A 23732-nucleotide genomic window follows, 5' to 3' on the forward strand; every position below is an offset into this window, starting at 1 on the left:
CCTTTGCACAGAGCGTGCAAAGCAGCTGAGAGTGTCTCTGCATGACCTCAGTCAGCCTCTGAACAGACTAAACAGGATGTGTAAGAAGAAGCAGCCACTGGGTGTGTCTTACCTATAAGAAATTCATAAGGCTAAATATGGCTTTCAACTGCCTTAAAGCCCATTATAAGAAGCTACCATATCTTGTTTGACAGGCCCCTCATCATGCAGTAATTACCTCCCTTTTAGTAACATGCTGACAGAAAGCACAATGCCACTCTTGCTACAGCCAGTGGCAAAACTCCTGTTGAATTCAGCAGGAGCTGCAGCAGTGGATAGTAGCATCCTCCAGGCCAGTCTAAGAAGGAAGAGGGAGTCTTCTCCAGCTGGAACTGAAGCCTGGTAGAACTGAAAGTGCAGGTTGGTGAGATACTTTCCTTGTAAGAAACCAACTATTTCCATATTTTCTTTTTCCTTTAAAGTTGAGCGCCTTAAATAGATTTCCTTTCCTGAAAACTTCTCTCAAACAAATCCTTTGGATATAGAATATGCATGCAAAGACTTGGACAAGCTGATGAATTGGAAACTGATCTCTACTGCTAAAACACTGACTCTTCTAATCCTCTGAAATGTAGAATGTGTTGTGAGTTCAGCTTCTTCCCTTTTAACTTTTCCATTTAATTAATATTTGTCTGAAGGGCATGTTCTTGTTACTCAAAAGCATGCCTCAGTGGTGCTAATGTTCAGCGGAGTGACCTCAAGTTGGTTAACAATTATCACCCTAAATTTTTCCAGCCAATTATCTCCAGAGGTACTAGAAGGGATTATTTATTATCCCTGTCTCACTTGGTATTAAAAAAAAAAAAAAAAAAAAAAAGTATCCCTGAAAATTAATTTAGCTTCCTTAGGGAAGATTATAAATCTATGATATAACATTATAAAAAGGCTGTGAATTTTAGACATGTTTTTAATCTATCTGGATATTCATACAGTTTCTCTAGTACAATAAACAATGATGTAGTTGTGAAGTGTTTTGGGTTGAGTTGGTTTCTTTGCTGTGTGAAAGGCAGTGATACTGGGTATTGAAAATGCTTTTGATAAATTAATTTTATTATAACTAGACTACACAGTGAGCTATAGGGATAAATCACAGCGTATTATACTTTTGAGTATTTTTGTATTGCTTCAGCACTTAGAAAGCCACCTAAAACTAGGACTTTGTGTGCTAGGTGCTGGACAAACAGAGACCAAAAACATAGCCTCCACCCAAGAAAATATGCACTTTAAATATGAGGCAAATCGATAACTGACTGGTGACCAGGAAATATGAGGCAGGAATAATGGGCCTAAATGAACAGGATTATGATGGTATGGGATGTCAGTGAGAGATGTAGGTCAGTAAGACAGCTGTAGTAGGCGATCACACGTGCAAAACACCTGGGTAGTAAAGGAAGTCAAAATATCACATGGATTTTAAAAGGAAAAAATACACTCTCAAATAGTCAAAATAGAGAAATGCCGGAGGACATTTATTCCATGTGAATGAGACGTTTTGATTGCAGCTCAATGGGAGTCGCACAAATTGCTACTGCATCTGGAAAAGAAACAGTTTAAAAATGCACTTCTAGCCCCAAGGATGTGGGCCTGGAAAGTACAGGCAACAGCACAGGCCTTGAAAGAGGAAGGATCTTTAGGAGAAGGACACCTAGCTCCTCTGAGGAGGGTTCTTCAGAGAATACATACACTTTCTGTAAAGAAGGAAGAAGATCAAGACAGATTTTTGCTGTGAATTTGCCCCAAAGTCCTAATACCTGAAATGTCTGGCCATGTCTGGTAGGCATTTGGCACTACTCACTGTACAAGCCTGTCTGCAAAAGGACCTGTCTGTCTGTATGCTCTTGATATTTGCTCAGTGTATCTTAAGGAATGAAACAGGATTTCTCCTCCTTGCCCCTGCATAACCTGAGGATCATCTATAGGATTAGTGTCTTCTATTTTTTTTTTCATTCTCACACCTCTTTTATTGGCCTAAATTCCTCATCATTGGTACAATCTACACATTTTCTTTTTGTCCAGCTGCACAGCCCTGCTTACTTGTAATTAAGGGGTCTAATGCAGAAAGATAAATGAAGCCTCTGTGCCTCCTTGTAGGCAGGATGTCCTTAGTTCTAGCACAGGAGAGGAAGTAAACGAAGAGGCTAACTTTGCTGCATGTCAATATGGTCTATGCAAGCCAGCCAATTCTCTCTATTATTCTATGAGGATATAATTTCTTTCTGGAGTGTTGTGAATCCTTGCTGTCTCATATGGATGGTTTAATGGATCATTTCTCTAGGAACAGTACACAATACTGCAGGGCACTTGACATTTATATCAAGGATGTAGGGCAAAATTCTATTGTACTTCATAAATAGCTGTAACTACGCTATTAGAAACTGAGGGACAGATTACATCAACTGCCAGAGCATTTTGTCCCACAATGGTTCATAGGGTGTGACTCCTAGGAGCAAAAATGACATCTGTAATGCCTGTAAAATCGATGAGATGTGTTTGATCTCCATCATAATGCTGTTTGTGCTTTGTTGGGCTGTAAACAGCAATCCATGAGTATCAACCGTGAAAGTATCTTCTCTTCAAAGCTCCAACAAAGAATGAAAGCCAATAGCTTTGGGGCCCAGGCCATTAAATTTTCCTGAGAATTTTTCCAGTCTGCCCTTCATATATTTAACAGCTTACAAATTGGATTTGGGATGATTGTCCTGGAAACCAGATTCTCTCATATTGAGGTTCTTATCTCAGCATCCTCATCTCCTAGAAGAGCCTAAAGCAATACAATTAATAGTCTATTCCTAAAACATCTGATCTACACATCCGATTATTTTAGAAAGACAACGATAAAAATGCTTCTGAATTTGCAGTCCTGTCCTTGAAGGAGCAGAAATACAATACTAGTATACAGAGGAGTACAGTTGTAAAGAGAGCTTGAATTAAAATGCCTTCTCTTACCAAAAGTGTGAGTGATATATTTTGATGTATGTGAAAGATGTGCTGTTTGTTGTAAATCTTCACCTAGCATGCTTATAAACCTAGCCATAGTAAAGGCTAATCACAGTTAACAGTGAATAGTGTGGGAGAAACAAACTAAAAATAAACTGCCAGACAGTAAACTGCTCATATTGCAGAACTCTCTTGAAGAGCTGGTGCAAACATCCCTAGACTCCTAATTTATTGGCTTCTCCTATTTTATTCACTTTCATGCCTCTTATAAATATCTGTCACATATCTACTTAGTTGCATTAAGCCAGTGTAGAAGGAAGGCTTTGAAAGAGAGAATTTAAAATGTTGAGCAGACCAGTGATCACAGGACTATGTAACAAGCTAAAACAAGTAATTATTTTCTATGACATTACATGTAAAATAACTCACCAGTGGTATTAAAAAAATAAAATAAAATTAGAATATCAGCAAATGAAAACAAGGCCCAAATACCTCCATATTCCTTCCTCCAGGAAGACTGGCAGAATATGGAAGTATTTCCTTTCCCAGAAAACTGTGCTCTCTAGTTCAGAACAAGCATCAGGAATGAAATCTTGTGAGAAAGGCATCTATATCACCACACCTTTAGACCGAGATGTGAAATGGAAACTGATAGTGTGTCTCTTACTAGGCATTTTGGGTATCTCTTCATTTTCCTGAAAGGACATGTTAGGCTTGAGCCAGATCATTAATAGTCCTTGCCACGCAGGCCTGAATGCTCATCCCTGCTTCTGTAAGAAGGGACCTCAACAAAGCTGCAGGATTTGTCATCTACCAACTTTGTATGTGGTACAGCCTAGTCTCTTTTTTAACTCACGCCATATCTCTTCCTGACAATGAAAGCACTAGGAACCAAAGCCAGCTAAGCCATAAGGATGACTCAGTGACCAAAAAATTTTGGTGTCTGTATTGCCATCACCATCATTTAATGCTCCCCAGAACTAATTTCTGAGGTTGAGCCCAGGGACAGCTATCTCCCCAGGTCCGGTGTCAATGGTGATAAATGAAGATGGTACCTTTGAAGGTTTTATCTTCTTTCCATCTTTCTTGAACATCTGCAGAGAGATAGGAGATGGGAGTTTTTTAACCCCATGTATTGGGTTTCTCTGCTTGAGTAAAGAACAGAGCCCTGCTCAGCCCTGCTCAGATTCAATCAAGGGGCTGCAGCTGCAGCTTGAGCTTTTATTGGAAAATTTATGTTATGAGCCTTTCATTTATTTGAGAGAGGGTTGTGTTGCGCTTGAAAACTCTTAAGAAGATCTTTTTTCAAGGGTCTTTTTTAATGGAAGATAATGCTGTCTTAACCTTGATCTTGCAGCTTATGACAGTGCCAGAAAACAAATAAATAAATAAATAGGAAGTCCACTGACATTGTATATCAAAATATATCGTGTTCCATGATGGTGTTGGATTCCAGATGTACACAGACTTAATGGAAATTGTTGTTTGTCAGGGGTGGTTAACACTGTCACCTTTTTTCTACCTCAGCAATCTCTCTAGCTGGCTAAATTGTAACTGCATAATGCTAGTGTCTTAATTAGTTGCATCGAGCAAGGTGTCTTTTGGACCAATGCTATTACTGAGTTTATAGTGTGAGTCAGCCAAGAATGGGACTTCTTTCAGCCAAGACAGAAATTTTGAAATGATCAGAATAGGGGATTGGAGGCACATTAAAATGTAGAAATAATGTTTCCTAGTATCCCTTTCCAAAATATTTTACGAATCCTAGGTAATGAACCCCAACAGCATGTAGTTTCATAAGGAATAGTAATTCTTCATTTTACACAAGGGAAAGGAATTCATCCTGGCCGTAATAAAAGCCGGTGTCAGAATTAGAGCCTACAACTAGCAGTGCTAGCTTCCAAGCCAGAGAGCAGCCCATTAGATTTTGCCTAATTACCAGTCTAAATTAGCCATTAATGACTTCTCCAACTCCCATTTGCTTACTGCAGCAGGATAAAAATCAGAATGTGAGAGGCAAGAAAATGCCTATGCTGGGACTCACAACATCTGAAAGAGAAGTTATTTTCAAAAGCCATTTTTCTTCTCAGATATGATGGTGACAGCTGCCCTCAGAAAAACGGACAGACACGGACAGACAGACGGAGAGGGAATTCTTGTGTTATGAGCTGACCCCAACTTGTATCTTAATAGCATTAAGTCAGGTCATAGTCTTCCATAGCAAAAGAAACAAAACAGAATAGGACAAGGTAACAAAATGAATTTCCACAGGATCTTCCTCTTGAGGGATGGGAAAGAAAATCCTGCAGGGACTGCTGCATCTCTCTGCCCAGTTGCTGTTGGAGGAGGCTTCTAGCAACATTAACTTCCTAAAAGCATCCGTTTGGGTATCCAGGGGATGTGGAGGACTGGTGTCATGGACCAGAGCCAGAGCACTATTCCAGCCTTCCCTGCCCTGCCACCAGCTGCAGAAGTCATTCAGGACAGTGGCCCCATGGAAACCAAGATGTTAGGAATGGGCGCACATACTTTCCCACAGAGACAGAGCAATATCCAGCCACAGATCTCTTCATAACAGAAAGGATATCAAGGCCTGCTGCTAGACTCTCTTATAGGCTAATTAGACTGGAAAGTCTTGACAGGTCTTTACAGGAATGGTGCTTCAGGGACTGTTCAGTCATTTCAGTTTTTCTAATAAGGAAGCTCGACATACAGTACCTGCAAAATTCATTATGCCATTTCTCTGGATCCCTTTCCTCCCCGCTTGCATGCCAACATCCCTTCTGCATACATGAACACATATGCTGTTTTTCAGACTTCTGCTGCACCTGAGCACAAAGGAAGGCGGACCTGCCTTCATGTATCTGCTGCTTTGCAGCTGTGCTACGGGAAAGTTTAGAAGAGCATGGTTTAATTCCTGTGTGTTCCCAGCTGGGCCAGCAATCATAATGCGAGCTGAAACAAAATCTCTCAGCTCACTGTGCCAGGTAAGAGGTTATTGCAGCAGAGTTTTAGGGTGACTGCTTGTATTTAGGCGTGCTGGCTCCCAAAGCATTGCTGATGTGACAGCCTGGTTCTTTAAGAACTGCTGCTATAGTGCGTAATAACACGGCTGTGCAATGAAATTGCTGCGACTCTGAGCTACTCTGTGAATGTCTGATTTCTTGAACTATCAGTAGAAGTGCTCCATCTGTGTCTTTCCATCTGTGCTCACGTTTTGGCAAGCCTGCATGCCAAAATTTCTTCTATCCTCTACCTCCTTTCTCCCCTTCAGGCCCTTATTCCTCCTCCCACTCTAGCTCTTCTCTTTCTTCAGAAATGCTGGGGAGAAAATAACATCGAATGCAGGATTGCTGTTTCTTGTTCTACCTCTGGTTACCCTAGAGGGAGAGGATAAACCTGGTCATCTTCCCACTCTGCCCTGCAAGGACTATGGGGGCTACAAAATTCAAAGGTTCCAGATCCAGGTATAACCTGTGATGGAGGTGGGATGACTCCCAAAGATAAATATTATGTTGTCTATAAGCTGCAGGGATTCACAGGGAAGAAAGCCAAAGTTACAGTAGGAGGAGACACAGGGCCTGAGGTCAGAGAGAGGTGAGAAGGAGCATGGGGAAGCCCTGCAGAGTCAATCTCATGATGCCAGGGGAGAGACGGGGTCAGCAGCGCTGCTACTTGCCTCCCCCTGTGCTCTTCGCATCCCCAGGCGTCCTGGCCCCTTGTGCTCTTGCAGAAGCAGCCTAAGTCTGCAAGGCTGTGCCATGGGCAAAGAAAAGCCACAGCCAGCTTGATGCTCCCAAAATCTGCTGCTGAAGGAGCTGTCTGCTCTGCCCATGTGGCTAGCTGTCAGCATGAATTCTCCTGATCTGAGTACTTACAGAATCACTCTGGGTTGTATTCTCATGTAGTCTGCTGACTCCTGCATGCCACTATCTCTGCTAACCCTAAAGTTATCGCTTAATTTATCAGAGGAGGGCTTGTTTGTCTTGATAATTTTGGTCTAACAGGGGCAGAGGAGGGGATAAGATTGAGTTTTTTGAATATTTGTGAATGTTTTTTTAAATATATGAGAAATGTGCTGGGTTTGTATTTTTCATTTTTACACAACTCTGCACAGACAGGCAGGGAGCATTCCAAAAAAAAAAAAAAAAAAGAGTAACTTTGCTTGCCACAGACAGCAAACAAATAATAATGAACAATCAAAGCAAAGAAATTACAAGAAACACAGAGGCAGAAAACAATTCAGTACAGCAGCTCAGATTAACTGTCACAAGAACAGGGGGAACAGTCCTAGACAAAGCAAAAATGATGGTTTAGTGCACCCACCTGTACACACCAGGTAATCCTGAAAGGAGTCTGACCTGTAAGAGCTCTTAAAGCTCCGTTCTCTCCTGGATTCCAGTCCAATAAATCTTTCCAGAACATTGTCACATGTGAGTGTGAGTAGCGGCAATGGAAACTCTCAGTTAGGCATGTGCTCACATACTGTGCTGGATCCACTGTGCAAACATGAATATGATTTAGTATTTTACTGAAGGTAGCTGCACGCAGGAAAATGAGCAGGAGGCACAGATACTTTTCTCTGGGATTTCTGGAGCACACATGGTATTTAATTGATGGTTATAGTTTCTCATTCCTGCTTCTCCCTCCCTCTTCCTCTGCAAGCATGAAAAATTTACACGCACACGCACAGACAATCTCAGTGTCCTGGTCTGACCCTGCCACTAGAAGCAATAGCAGACAGCATTTAGCTATGGAAAAAAAAATCCATGTGAAAACAACCTCAGTGGGCTTTTCATTAAGAACGAACACTCAGAAGAGCAACTAGCTGTGTTTAACACTGCTCTGGCACCAGCTTATCTGGTGGCACACCTATCCCCGTGTCCCTGCAGGCAGCCCAGGCAACGGGCACGTGGATCCCTGTCCAGGGGTAGGAGCAGTCATGTCACGGTGGATATTGCTCCTTTGAGAAGGTGCTTGGGTCCTTTCTCCACCAATCACTTGCCCCTGGGGTTATTACCGAGCTGCAGCATGTGTACCATAAGGTGTCGTTTTCATGCATGAGTAAGTAACAAGTCACTAGTCAGGCTTGTTACACCAGTCCTTAGCAGCCTGCTGCTGCTATAAATAGGTTCCACGCTCCCAGTTGCTCCCTGGCGTGTTCACACCCCGGTTAAGATACTGGTGTCCAACAGTATTGCTTAGCTCAGCTTAGGATCCCTGAACTCGGCAATTTTCTTAGGCTGGCATAGCAGGCTGTTTATCATCCTAAATCTGGAAGAAAGAAAAAAAACAACAGCATTTCCTTAGGGCTAAGCTGTGCATGTACTTAGTGTGCTGTGTTTTGAACGTGATGCTCTTGCAAACACTTGGCACATGTTTCTACTGTGTTTCACAGATGGCTTTTTGTTACAAGAGTCCCCCTTTGCATGAAGTGCTTGTTGGGCTTTTAAGGCAGTGCCCTTTGTTTCTAATAGTTATTGATTCCCTGAATGCAGGGGAATATGGATTCAATTAGCTGGTCACAGCACTGTAGTTCAGGGCTTGTCAGCGTTTCCAGTATATAAACTAATGTTTTCAAGGTTTATACAACATAACCATAAAAATTCAGCCTGCGTTAAAGTTGACATTCAAGGTCCTTTTACAGATGATTACCTTATAACATACACTAATTATTTTTGTTATCTTATACCCATACTTTCATTATTTTGGAACCACCACTTACTGCAAATGTAGTGAGTTTCCAAGAAGTGTTTCTTAAAGATGGGCACTTCTGCTACATCAGAGCACAAAACTTTTCCCTTCCATGGAATGAATATAATCCAAGAGCCCCTGAAACCAATGCCCTTTTAATGTAGGTCATGACCTATCCCAGCTTTTTTGGTTAAGCTATATACTACTGTGTCTTTTCTCCAGAAATATTCACCTTTCCAGGTTTCCCCGTCATTCTCCAACAGAAGTTGGGCAGTGGTTCTCCAGCAAAATCTCAAGGCAGTGCTTACTCACATCCCTACCTTAGATTTAGAAATGGGGCCTTCCCCCTTTCTGAGAAAAGGACTCCCATCCACACACCTTCAGGCCGTGACTGCACTGCAGCCTGTGCTGTCTCACTGCTGGCTCTGCAGTGCCCCCATCTCCTGCCCCCAAGCTGTGTAGGTCTGCCCCCTTTGCACCCTCTCCAGCATCACTTTGCAGCCAGGTCTGGAGAAGGGTCAGGCTTGGAGCCACTGACAACTGCACTGGCTGATGTAGTGGTCCCCTCTGGGTTGATAATACACTAGTCCAAAAAGCCAGCTTGCTCAGCATGCTTGCACATCTGCAAGGCAGCTTGATCCCAGTGGTACCTTGCCAGAAAAGGCAAGGATGTCCTGGGTAGAAGTTCCTACTGAATTTAGGGCTTAGCAGTAACTGTGAGATGCCGGTACTCAGAGGGACAAAATCTTGCTTGGAACTCACCGGGGGCTGTGATCCAAAAGCCTTTGGCTCTCAGCGAGGCAAGACACTGCCAGCCAGCCAACTGGTGATATCCTGGTGCTGTGAGAGACAGACAGGGCTGGTTTCCTTGCTCCGGCTGAGCTGAGAACTCAGCAGAGCCGCTGCTTCTCACTGTTGCAGGATCATGCACTTGTGGGAGACACTGCTGGCTTCTCCCTGCTGCTGTGATCCCAGGTCAGAGCTGAGAGGATCCCTTTGTCTTGCTGTGGTGGGCTCTTGTTCACATGAGGAGCAGCTGCTCTTAGCTCCCAGCTGCTATGGAGCTCAATGGAAGCGTGGTGAGTCTGAATCTATGACCCCATCCTTTTCTCTTCCTTCTGTTCTGGGCTTAGTGATTCAACATGCGGATACGAGGAGATCCTACTGTCTTCTAGAAATTACTCAGTCCTCTTAACTGTAGTTTTTTGGCTCCTCTAGCTCTAAACCTTCCTCATTTGCCTTGTCATTCCTATACCAGAGCAACACTTCCAAGCATTTTCACCCACTGAACGGGCAGGGTGTGTTGCAGCTGGTCCTCTGAGCTGAACAGCATGGGGATAGGATGGGATCACCTGCAGTGCCTTTCAGGATACATGCAGCCTGGATATCTGATTTTAAGATGTTCAGTTTATTTTTTACTTTTCTCATTCTACAATGTAGTATGGCTTTTTTAGCTGCAGTAGGTCTGCTACTGTGGGTATTGCTGAAATCTACCAACTTCTAAAATGCCTAAAATAGCACGGATGTTTATAATATAGTTGCTATAAGGCTGGCATATTAAAATGTATTTACATCTCAAAAATTTTAACCTGGAGCAGACTTGATATTATCTAAATAATTTGTTTAAGAGAACGTAAAATAATTTCCTCCTCTTCCAGAGGAGATGTAATATTTACGAAATCTTATCTTCACAAACAGAATTTGTATTTTAAGCTTGCAAATTAGAATTTGCACACTAAAGAGAGTCAAGCTAAAAAGGAATTAGAAATATGTGATCAGCAAAGGAAGAAAAAATTGCTGAAATGTATCACCATTACTGCATTAATATATGGCAATCTTATGACAGGTAAATGTATAAGGACTTATTTGCTAACTCAGAACACTGTCTATGGAACATTGATTTAAATATAGCCATGCCTTCCTTTCTTCAGCAGGCCATAATGTAGTAGTAGTAGTATGTCCTCTGATGTCCTCTACTTTCACAGTTGATACAGAGACCCAGTTAGAAAGATTATAGAAAATGGGTGGGAAGTATAGCAGCAGACTGCAGCCATTGCCTTGATATATACAGTACCATGGTACAAGTGCATTTCTGGAATTGGTAAGAATTGCTATTAACATCACAGTAGGAATATGCATCCCCATAGTCATTCAGCCAAGGATTAAGGTGACATGCATTCCAGCAGCACAAATTGTACTGGTATAGTTAAGGCTGAGATGTCATTTCTATGCCACAAATGGTAGCATCTCTGTCCTTTTCTTGTATGTGTATACGTATTGGTACCACCATAATGACAACTTTATATTCACATTGCCATAGTATGAGCAACCTTAATGGCTATAAAGGGGCTATAACGCTGTGTCAATTAAATAATATGCATTTTAAAAGTACTTAAGTATAAGGCCACATAATAGCTTGCAGTCATTCAGAAGAGCTTCTGATAGCATATTACTTAAATCAATCTGTGTCAACAGTCCTCAGTCCACTGTAGGGAGAAGGTCTCTTCTGCAATGCTCCTGGCTGGATATGCATTCTACTTGGTTACTGCAGGTTGGCAAGAGCATCATTACTTTCTTCTCCAGAACTTCCCCTGAATGCTCTTTGCCAGTTGAAATGTAGGTTCGTCCCCTCTTCGGTGGCATTTATTACTTTCAATACATTTTCAAAAGGTGGGCAGGTAAATATAAAGTGTTTTAAGTGCTGCCATAAAGAACTGAGATATATTTCTGTAGTGGTTTTACCCAGCTGAGCAGCTGAACTCCACTACAACTGCTCTCTCACTCCCCATCCCCTGGTTATTATTTTTTTTTCCACTGAATTTTATTGAGATGATAATGGTGAGGTGTCAGACATTTTTGAATACTTGGGAAGAGCTTTTTTCTGGATCTTCTGTTTAGGCAGCTTGTCATTTTATGACTTTATGTTACAGAAGAGGTGAGAAGAGACAGGAACAGCTACCACAGACAGCTGATGGCATTTTATGGGGTCAGTGGTTTCTAGCTTCTGCAATAGCACATAGAGCGATTAAATTTGAGCTCCCCTACCAACACGATCTCCTCAGGAAAGGCAACAGCAGCAGCTCTGTTGCTGCTTTCGCTGTGCCTGGGTCACTGCTCTTCTTACGCCTGCTGCAGAGCATGTCTCCCTGAGTGCAAATATTGGGCAGCCCATAGCAAGGAGGTTGCTGTGTTTGGTAGCACCTTGGATAAGGAGGCAAGCCAGGCCTAATTTTCCTTTCTGTGTTGTTTTCTCTCTCCACATATGCACTACACAGTTAATTTTGGAGAAACTCCAGAGAAGACTAGGCATTGACATGGCTCAGGCTGAACCCAAGCTGAGCCATGAAATGTCGGAAAGAAGTTGTTGGTAAAAGGTGTTTCCAATCACTGCTCATGAAGCCCACAGAAAGGCACTGCTGCCATTTTCAGTCGAGTGCTTGTTACGGCCGGCCAGGCAGCTACTCCCAAAACACCGAGGGGTGAAGAACATGTGGGCATCTGGAAGTGTAACCTAAACCGTGAGTTGCTCAGTATCTGCAGCACTTTTCGTAAGTCCTTCAGTGTGAAGAGTCACCACTAGAGACATAAAATTGGATATTTTGATAAGGAAAAACAGGCTTCAGATGCTTCCCTCATCCCACCAGGCAGTAGGAGAAGACCTAGGCCAAGGGGGAGAATGGAGGCAGGTTCCTGTTCAGGGTGGTAGGCGAGCCCTGTCCCTGCCCACCTCACCTTCCCATCTACCCTTATATAACAGGTATGAGGGTCTAGAACACGACAGTCAGAACAACGAAGTAGACGAAAGCCCATCCCAGTTGGAGAGGGTGCCTAAGGCAAGGCAACCTACCCCCCACATTGCTACGTCATCTGTCAAAAAAGAAAGAAGGGTTATTGTCATGGGGGACTCCCTTTTGAAAGGGACAGAGGGCCCGATATGCCGACTGGACCCAACCCACAGGGAAGTCTGTTGCCTCCCTGGGGCTCGGGTGAGAGACTTTGCTAGGAAAGTCAAGCGCCTGGTACAGCCCACCGACTACTACCCGCAACTGGTCTTTCAGGCTGGTAATGACGAGGTAGCAACGAGAAGTCTGAGAACGATCAAAAGGGACTTTAGGGCTTTGGGGCGACTACTTAAAGGATCAGGGGCACAGGTTGTGTTTGCTTCTGTCCTTCCGATAGGGGGGATTGACGCTGACAAGCAGACTCATCACATTAACGCGTGGCTTCGGGACTGGTGCAACCGGCAGAATTTCAGGTTTTTCGATCACGTGAAGGTCTACGCAACACCAGGCCTGCTGGCACCAGATGGGATGCACCTCCCTCAGAGAGGGGTGAGGATTTTTGCTCAGGAGTTGGCAGGGCTAATAGATAAGGCTTTAAACTAGAGTCGAAGGGGGAAGGGGATAAAACCAGGCCCACCAGTGATGAGCTAAGGGATGGTGCGCTAGAATCAGAGGGACTGTGTCCTAGTGAGGTCCTTCAGTCAGCTCCACAAGGTGCTGCATGTAGGGAGGCGCATTTGAAGTGCTTCTACACAAACACATGCAGTATGAGGAATAAAATGGATGAGCTAGAAGTCTTGGCCTAGTCCCACAGCTACAACATCATCTGCATAAGCGAAACCTGGTGGGATGAGTCCTGTGGCTGGTGTGTTGCAATAGATGGTTACAAGCTCTTCAGGAGGGACAGGCAGGGTAGGCGAGGTGGCGGGGTGGTGATGTATGTGAAGCATGGGCTGGACTGTGTGGAACTTCAAGTTGGCAATGGCAAAGTTGAGAGCCTCTGGGTAAGGATTAAGGGACGAACAAATAAAGGGGATGTCGTTGTGGGAGTCTATTACAGACCACCTGGCCAGGACGACAACGCCGATGAATTATTCTTTGCAGAACTAAGAGATGCCTCAAGATCAACTCCCCTTGTCTTTATGGGGGATTTCAACTTGCCAGACATCAACTGGGATCACCACACAGCTGACACGAGCAAGTCCAGGAGGTTCATAAAGCACCTAGATGGTAACTTCTTGGTGCAGGTGCTAAGGGAGCCAACTAGGAAAGGTGCCCTCCTAGATCTGTTGCTGGAGAACAGAGAGGGTCTTGTGGGGGACGTGGCAATTGGCGGCCATCTCGGTCATAGTGACCATGAAGTGGTTGAGTTTAGAATTTATGGTGACAGAAGGAAAACTGCCACCAAAACTTCAGCCCTGGATATGGGGAAAGCAGACTTCAGGCTGCTCAGGGAACTAGTCAGCAAGGTCCCCTGGGAAACTGCTTTTGAAGGCATTGGCGTCCACCAGTGTTGTTCAATCTTTAAGCACTGCTTCCTAAAAGCACAAGATCAGGCAATTCCAAAATATCGGAAGTCAGGCAGGCGGGGCAGAAGGCCGACCTGGCTAACCAGGGATCTTCTACTGGAGATTAGGTGAAAAAAGAAAGTGTATGGCTGCTGGAAGGAAGGTCAGGTGACGAGGCAGGAATACAGGGATGTTGTTCGTGTTTGTAGGGAGAAAATTCATGTGGCCAAAGCCCAACAAGAGTTGAAGCTGGCCATATCTGTGGGAGACAATAAAAAAGTTTTTTTTAGACATGTGAACGGAAAAAGGAGAACCAAAGAAAACATAGGTCCAATACCTTCCCCTGTACGATGATGGGGAAGGTCTCCTCACAGACAATGACATAGGCAAAGCAGAGATGTTTAATGCCTTCTTCTCCTCTGTCTTCAACACTGATGATGGGCTTCGGGACCCAGGGTGCCGTGAGCTGGAGGACCATGACAGTGGGAATGACAAACTCCCAACCGACCCTGAACGTGTGCGGGATTTGCTGCTCCACCTGGATCCATACAAGTCCATGAGTCCGGATGGTATTCATCCCAGGGTGCTTAAAGAGCTGGCTGATGTCATCGCGGGACTTCTCTCAATTATTTTTCAATGATCTTGGGAATCTGGAGAGGTCCCAGTAGACTGGAAGCTGGCAAATGTCCCAGTTTTCAAGAAGGGTAAGAAAGAAGACCCTAGCAATTACAGACCTGTCAGTCTCACGTCAGTGCCTCATAAAATTATGGAGAGGATGATCCTTGAAGTTATTGAAGCGCACCTGGGGGACAACGCAGTCATTGGTCCCAGCCAACATGGGTTCATGAGGGGTAGGTCCTGCCTAACAAATTTGATTTCCTTTTATGATAAGATCACCCATCTAGTTGATCAAGGGAAACCAGCTGATGTGATCTTTTTGGACTTCAGCAAAGCTTTTGACATGGTTTCCCATAGGATCCTACTGGACAAAATGTCCAGTGTACAACTTAACAAAAACATCATACAATGGGTGAGCAATTGGCTGACGGGCAGGGCTCAAAGGGTTGTGGTAAATGGGGCCACATCTGGCTGGCAGATGGTCATTAGTGGGGTCCCTCAAGGCTCCATTTTAGGGCCAGTTCTCTTCAATGTTTTTATAAATGATTTGGATGTAAGACTAGAAGGTGTTTTGAGCAAATTTGCCGACGACACCAAACTTGGAGGAGTTGTGGACTCGGATGAGGGTGGAAAGGCCTTGCAGAGAGATCTGGACAGATTGGAGAGCTGGGCGATCACCAACCACATGAAGTTTAACAAAAGCAAGTGCCGGGTCCTGCACTCAGGACAGGGCAACCCTGGCTATACGTACAGACTGGGCGACGAGATGTTGGAGAGCAGCCCCGCAGAGAGGGATCTGCGGGTTGTGGTTGACAGCAAGTTGAATGTGAGCCAGCAGTGTGCCCTGGCAGCCAGGAGGGCCAACCGTACCCTGGGGTGCATCAAGCATGGCATTTCTAGTCGGTCGAGGGAAGTGATTGTCCTGCTCTACTCTGCGCTGGTGTGGCCTCACCTCGAGTACTGTGTGCAGTTCTGGGCACCACAGTACAAAAAGGACATTAAACTGTTGGAGAGTGTCCAGAGGAGGGCAACGAAGACGGTGAAGGGCCTAGAGGAGAAGACATATGAGGAGCGGCTGAGGTCACTGGGCCTGTTCAGCCTGGAGAAGAGGAGGCTGAGGGGGGACCTCATCGCAGTCTACAACTTCCTCGCGAGGGGGAGTGGAGAGGCAGGTGACCTATTCTCCGTTATCACCAGTGACAGGACTCGTGGGAACAGTGTTAAGCTGAGGCAGGGGAAGTTTAGGCTGGACATCAGGAAGAGGTTCTTCACCGAGAGGGTGGTTGCACACTGGAACAGGTTCCCCAGTGAAGTAGTCACTGCACCAAGCCTGTCTGAATTTAAGAAGCGATTGGACTGTGCACTTAGTCACATGGTCTAAACTTTTGGGTAGACCTGTGCGGTGCCAGGAGTTGGACTTGGTGATCCTTATGGGTCCCTTCCAACTCGGGATATTCTATGATTCTATGATTCTAGATTTAAAAGTTCATGATTCTGATTGTCATTGCTTTGATTCTCATTGTGCTAGAAGATAGATTGACAACCTTGCGTCTATCCAGCACTGAGACTTGTACAATACTGTGCCTGATTTGTGGGATTGCAGAGAAAAAGGGCTAGTGCCAGATGAAGGAGAGTCTATTGACCACTTCTATTCCTTTCCTGTAACTCAACAGGAATATTTTCTTAACCTTCACTCATGATGCCATTTATTCACTTTTTGTTTTCTGCCTCTCTGGACTCTTTCCATGATGTGTTTTTCTGTATTTTCAGCTACTTACTGCCTTCCATCTTCCCTTTCAAAAGATTTCCCAGCATTCTTTAAATTTGCCATTGTAAACCTTTATCTGGCAAATCCTGCCATCCATTTTGTTTCTCCAGAGGCATATTTATACACTAAATAGGTTCAATTCTTCTACAGAAAATGAGAGCTCAGGCACAGAAGGATGTGAAAGGCATCATCTAGCACATGGCTCAGTTCCACCCTCTCTCACAGTGCAGAGGGTGAGGTAGTCATCTCAGGAGTGTGCCATGGTGAAGCGGAGACACTGCTGAGGCATGCCCCCACCTTCCTCTGGTCCAAGTCACAGCTAGAGGAAGAGAAATTTCTCACCTGATGTACACGAGTTTCCTGCTGGCATCCAAACTGAGTATTAACACTGAGGGAACCAGGATTTTCCTTTAGGTGCACCAGTTAGGTGACACTTCGATACAATAGCATGGCAACAGGCTGCTTGGTAGCTGTGCTAGAAATGAAGCACTACCCATTTCTCTATGTTGCTGTCTCCAAGGAGAAGTTCAATATAAGTCAGTCCCTTAACATCAGTTTGACATCAGCCTATATCTTTGCCACATTAATTCAATTTATTACCCATTTTGATCCACGTTTTGCATCCTATTTAGAATGCCAGGGGACCTGTTCATCCCTAATGATTGAGGAAGCATTTGTGTTTTATAAGCTATTTGGGACACACCATAAGGAACTTAAAGTGTCTGGTTTATTTTCATTGTTAAATTTACCATGTACCCAGTTCTGATGCCGTTGAAATTGATAGCAAACTTGCCAGGGACCACTGCAACTGGAATGCTTTCTGAAATTTAAGGAGCCTATCAAAGGTGCATCTACCATGTTCTCCCCAGTAAAAAAGGCCTAGTGGTCTTTTCATAAATAATGCATAGCAAATGTTATCAGGGTGAGGAGGAAATTACAAAATGTTAGTTTGCTGTTCTCTCTTTTATCTCTAGCTAAACTTTGATCTCTAGAAAGTGTTTCTACTGTCATCTGTAAGAGTTTCCTTAGTCTTCAGTCAGTTACATATTAAAATTGAGCTGACTAATTTCACTGTTTTTCTTTGATCTTTTTTCTTCAATGTGAATTACTGTAGCTAAAAAGTTCGCATTTGCCTGAGCAAAATTCGTATTCCTTTCTCTGTACATTCAGACATTTGGGAGTTTCTCTGTGTTGCATTTTTGCCCAACTTTCCTTGCTAATTCAGGTATATTCTTTCTCTTCACCTCTGCTCTTCTTTCCAAGAAGTCTTTTGCCATCTCAAGTATTCAGATTGCTACAAGCGATGGGTCTCCAGAGCACTGCCCAGCCCCTCAACCCACCTGCCCCTATGGCTTACTAGGCAATAGAGGGCAGTTTCCCCAATGAGGGAGCTATAAGTTATCCATCAGCGCTGCTGAAGTCTATGCTCCTTTCTTTAAAGACTTCATTCACTTGGGAGTGAAAGAGTCAATGCATTGTGGATTTGGGGGTGTGAGGTAGAGGATCAGTAATGTGTTAGAGTGCAATGGTAAGACAAGTTTAGAAACAAATCAAGAATATGTATATCATGTTGTTGCCTTCTTGCTTACTTCTGGCTCTGGGCTTGTGTCAATGCAATGCTTGTGATAATGTAGGTGCCTGAACCACACACTTTGCCCAGCCCCAGCCTAGGAAAAAATGGACAAGCCATGGCAGAAAATGTGCCAGGGGCACTTTGCCTCAGAAGTGCAGCACAACTTGTAAATGCCAGGCCATGGAAGCAGCAGCATCCCTCCCAGCATACACCTTCAGCCACCCAGCACATAGATGATTAGAGACAGATGCACTCCCTACATCTCCCACCCACTCACTGCTCATTTCCTGCTGAAGGGAGCAAAGAAAACATGTTTTCCTTGTTCCCATATAAATAGACCCCCTTGTTGTCAACCCCACAACCTATGGGCACCATGCGCATATGCTTGTGTACACACACTTGTGCTCCACCTGTTTCTTTCCACACAAGATCCATGTTAACTCTCCACAGAACAAAAAGCATTTTAAGAAATCCTTAGAGATGAAATCAGGATTGACTGTTATGCTGTTTATTTGTCATTCAGAATTTCACTGTTGTGAAATCAAACTATCTATTATGGTCCATGCTGTTTTTCCTGTAAGGAGTGTACTATCCATCCTCAGGACAGAAAGATTCTTTTTCACGGGCCCGTGCAGAACTTGGAGCATAGTGCTTTATCTGTATGGGTCTTCATATATGGTAGTTTCACCTGATGTGTCAGCTAGATGATACTTGATGCTTAGCTAGAATTATCTGTTAGAGTTACAGAATACACTTTGTCAGACAAGCAGTTGTTAGTATTACATCCTAGTAATGTGCTCCTCATGATTTGACATATATCTGTGCTAATTAACAGAGGAATGAATCTGCAGGGTTTTATGCTGGTGGGACAAGGTGCTGGAGAAAAAGTTGAAGATTTTCCTTTCTGAACAAACCTCAGTATCTTGGGACAGAGCCACTAAGTGGCACTGAACCACACAAATTATTTTCATACATCTCCATTTTTTGTCCATTATTATCAAACTGTTGGTAACAGATGGAACTTGAGCTGCAGAAGAAGGTTACCCCAATTGATTTTTTGAGACACACTTATCCAAGGTATCTATTCAGCTGGGAAGAGGGTCTCTCGCCTTACTGTGTCCCACTTAGCCTTCTGCTATAGAAGAACCATTTGTGCATTACTTACTTGATGCACCAGTTCACCACTCCCAGCTAGCTGTGACCTAGGCAGCTCCCCATGATACATACCAGTCAGGGCTGCCTGATGCTAATCTTTAAGGCATAATGCTGTGCCCTACAATACTTAAGTTAGCTTTAGTATATACCTTGACAGTTTTTGTGCGCTGATGGCTTAGTTCTATAGATCCTCACATTATGTCTTGTTCTGTTCCTCCTCCTCTCCTTTTCTGGCCCAGGACGTCCCTGACCATACTGGATTCCAGCAGGAGTTGGAAGGGTTTTAGAAAGGCCCCAAAATAACATCTGGGACAGAAACATCTCAGACGGATGCAGTGTATAAAAGCACAACAGCCCTCACCCACGGGGCTATTCTGAGCTCAGCAAATCAGTGCTGTCTCTGCTGAGAAACAGGAAGAAAGTCACCACCAGTAGAGGAGGGGTGAAGCACATGATAACTTGTCAGATCCCATCATCTCATGAATGCATCATACAAGGCAGCCCCTCTGAAAAAAGCAGTTTAACTCTGCTTCACCATCAGGTTGCTGATGAGACAGTAATATAGCATTTTGGTACCTGCGTTCTTATCGTGTCCTTGCTGTGGGTCCTTCAGACCAGATGTAGCTGTCAGCTGGTGTCATCTCACGATTTACTACAAACTTGACAGGCATTTAACTTTTGTTACTTTGTGCATGTCTTTTCTCTTGATACGTTTTACCATGAAAGTGCAGCTCTGTTGTTTTTCCCACCAGCAGGCAGACGCCATAATCCAGGACACAGACTGCTGTAAGACAAATGTGGGGAGATATGATAATTCTTCTTGCTACAACTCCCTGCATGCATGATAGGAACTGCAACCAAAGCCATCAGCCCTCTTTGCCTCAAATTTGCCTTCTCAGTTCCATACATTTCCTCTCAGTTCTGACATCTTACCCCATCTTCCGGCTTTGCTTCTGGAGATTACAAGAACTCTGAGGATTAGTACTGTTTCACAGCTCTATAGGTATTGACAGCTGTTTTTTCCTATTGAATGCAAAGGATATGTGCATCCAAAATCTTGTATTTACAATAAAGCTTCTTATTCATTCAGTGGCCAGGTAAACCCACTGAGGACAACCAGAAAAGTGGAAGCTTGACGTCCTCAAACCTCCTGAGATGCTCCTGGAGCTTGGAAAGGTAGCTCACTGGTATTTGTAGGATGTCATCAATATCTAGGGGTGAACTACAAAAACAGACCAGGGAGAAATAAGAGGGAAGAAAGCACTTTGTGCAAATGCAGTCAGAAAGTCTTAAGCCCTAATTGCTCGAGCTGGCTGGGTCCAACCACAGTGGAGGTTTCCTGCCTGCTTCTCAATGGAAACAGCATTGATTCATTGGGCATAGAAAAGCCCCATGCCTGATGAGCAGGTAAAAAATTGTTGCTAGCCCTAGAAAATCACTTCTGGGTAGACATGCTGAGTGTGCAATAAACTATGTGATGTGGTGCCATTTAACATACTTAAAAAAGGAGTGTGGGCTCAAGCACTGTACAGTGTGTCATTCTCGACATAACCATGACACATTATGAGAAGGACGTGATTTAATATCTTTTCCCCCTGTCTGGTAGCACGCGTTTGGCTCTGTGATTCACATACTTCTGAGACAGATGGAGGGAAACCATCCGCTGTAATCTGCTGTTTTGCAAGAGCGTGGAAAAAAGCAAACTTGCAACAGCAGGAGCTGGTGTACACGCCATGGCGTAACCCCGAGGGAATGCTCGAGGTGGACAGGGCTGGGTGGCAGGTGCCAGTGTGGGGCCTGGGGGAGTGGTCATTCAGTGGAGAGGCTCATGGCTCCAGTCCTGGATTTACCTGCAGCTGTTACAGCTGAGCTGCACTGGCTGTAAATCCTGCCCTATGGTGGCAGAGAGACTCCCTCCATCAGTAAGGCCATCTGGAATAATTCACTAAACTGATGCTCCTCACATGTAGCAGTCACAGGTGCTGTAGATCACAGGTGGGGGAACTGGTGATGCCTTCCTCCTGCCTCCTTCTTTCCCCACACCTCACCTGACTTCTGCTTTGTTGGGACATTTGTAGCCCATGCATTGCGTCTTTTGCTTTAATGTATTGCAGGGGTCTGAAAGGCAGAGCCGGGCTGCATTGTTTTCAAACACCATTACATGAAGTTGGCCATCTCTGGCTAGGCAGCACAGAGAGTCGCTCTCAAACTCACAAAAATAGGAAAAGGCAGGTGCAAGTCAAATTTCTGGGGAAAGCAGAGAGTCCTCATCTGGAGCAGCCACGTGGCCACTTGCCAAGGAGGCCTGCCCTCACTGGGGGTTGATGTGTTTCATGGCACCGGTAAAAGAGCAGACTTGTACCTCTGCCAACACAGTCTGCTTCAAGAGAAACACACACATTGAGCCTGGGAACTGAGTTTGCCTGCAGGCCTTTGCATCCTTGGCCAGCCCTGAGGGCCAGTGTCAATCAACGGAAAGTAAAGCAGCCTCAAGCTCTGCATTGAGCCAGGCCAGCTCTGGGCCTGGGACTGAGCAAGGGAGAGTGGAAAACCAACAGGATGCATGTCCCTTACTCATTTCGTGCTCCGTGCCAAGCACTGCTGTGTTGAAACCACAACCAGGAAGCTGTCTTGTTTCCTTCACTTCTGTCATGCTGCTAGTCAATTCAGGAGCAATGTTACTCACCTCTGAGAAGAGTAATGGGATGAAGCTGGAAAAGAAACCACACAAAACAAAGTTATATGTTACTGTCAGTGCTCTAGGCTTTTAAAAACCAATGTTCCAGGTTACAGACAACCCTTTCAAAGTACTTAAATTGTTCCATTATCAAAATAGCTACACATCATTTTTAAGACAACATAACAAAAGAGCTTCAATGCAGGAGAGAAAAACAAACAAACAAAAAACACACTAAACTTCTGATATGTTAGGCTTAAAGCAGAAATGTTTACCTTTAATTGCCAGTAGTGTCATATATGAAGGGAAACAGCAATTTCATTGCATCAATATTTTGCCTTCATATGTGTGAAGAGCATACTTACATACAAGGGAACAGGCACATGTGTAACACAGATCGATATCACAAGTTTTGCATCATCCATACAAAGCATTTTAAAACTCTGCAGACCTTGACATCTCAGCATAGTTAATCTCTTTAACAGAAGTGAGATCCCAAGGAAGAAACATAAGTCAGCAGCTTCACTCAGCCAGATTAAACAAACGACAAGGATTGTGGAATTTTACCCCTGCTTCCTTCCACAAGACAGTTGCCTTCTGTAACAATAGCTAAAGCACCAGCCTCCCCAACCAGCTCCATCTGTGCCCCATGGACATTACCTGCCCTCTTAAGAATACAACTGGAAAACTCTGGGTAAAATAACAAAAACAATAATAAAAGATAAAACCATCTCAGTGGCAGAAATTGTGCCTCAAGTAATACTCACTGCAATTTGCCCTCTCTTGATGTTTGCTTTAATGTAATACTTCTCCAAGACCGCGTGTTGTCCTTGCAATAGCTACTTAGGCAAATATTATCACAGTGTGTGGAGAAATAAACAGCACAGAGCACCCCAGGTTCACCATAGATAAAAGAAAGAGAGAAAGAGGTTTTGCTATAGAATCTTGGAGGTGAATTTCTTGCCAGTGGAAGTGAGGGTAGCATCACATTTGGTCTGCAGCAATGAAAAACTATTCATAAATCAGAAGAGAGTAGCATTTCCATGAAGTAATTCACTCCACCGCTGCTGACCTGGGAGACCTTTTGGGCATCCTTTTTCTTCCCTTTGGCTGTAAAGGAATTTTAAGTCTTATGTACGTGCCTGAAGTTAGGTGGGATAAATCCAGATTCTCAGTTCTGGTCCATAAGGAGCTCCATCAGATCCTTCAAGCCACTTCATAACATGTCAGCACAAACACGGGCTTCCTCTTTAGTAGCTTAGAGGCTCACTGGAGCAATCTTCCCCTCATATTTCTTTAAATATACTTCCTTGTCTCTTGTAAGAAGCAGTGCCAATTTTAGTCCTTCCTTGCCCTGCTTTAGCAGAAGCCAGCAGCTGTGGAGTCATATGATGTGGTGAAAGGGTAGGATGGGACTAATCAGGTGACTTCATTAAATGAGTTTTAAAATAACTCTGCTGAGTCTTCTGATATCTTCACCAATACCGATCAAGTCATATTTGACTTTTAACTCTGAAAGTAGCATTGGTCTTGTAAGAAAGCCAATGGTATATAAAAGCCCATGGTAATAAAAGCCCTCTTGTAGGAGGAAAGACCCATTTTTGCTGCTTTGTAATTCCTGATGTTTTTTTCTGTGAAGCAACACTGATTTTCCATGTGCAAGATGCTCTGCTTCAGAAGAGGGAAACAAACTCATGGGCTTTTTCTTCCTCTCTCTTTCACAGTTTTCCAACCCATTCTGGACACAGCACCCCACTAGAAAATGTTCCACTGAATCACTTGACTCCTTTAGGAGGAAAACCACTGAAGGTTTCAGACTTCTTAGCCTGTGTCATATCAATCTATAAGGCATGGGGAAGAGAAGCAGGCAACAGAAGGATCTTTGAGAACTCATTGAACCACATATTATATACCCTCCATATATATATATATATAAATATATATATATATAATATATAAGCATATTATATACCCTCCATGA

General features: G+C 43.9%; 1 long non-coding RNA gene across 2 annotated transcripts; it reads right to left on the minus strand.

Annotated features, from left to right (window-relative positions):
* Positions 1-1285: 1285 nt before the first annotated feature.
* On the minus strand, positions 1286-23489 carry LOC308187471. Of its 2 annotated transcripts, none has more exons than XR_013944714.1 (4): positions 22894-23489; positions 21649-21785; positions 19651-19858; positions 1286-1573 (listed from the first exon to the last, which is right to left on the minus strand). It is a non-coding gene; the product is annotated as an uncharacterized lncRNA (long non-coding RNA). The 2 variants fall into 2 exon arrangements; XR_013944715.1 differs by having other exon boundaries at positions 22519-23489.
* Positions 23490-23732: the final 243 nt, after the last annotated feature.

The sequence above is a fragment of the Anser brachyrhynchus genome, assembly GCF_964034855.1.
Source record: "Anser brachyrhynchus genome assembly, chromosome: 1".
NCBI lineage: Eukaryota > Metazoa > Chordata > Aves > Anseriformes > Anatidae > Anser > Anser brachyrhynchus.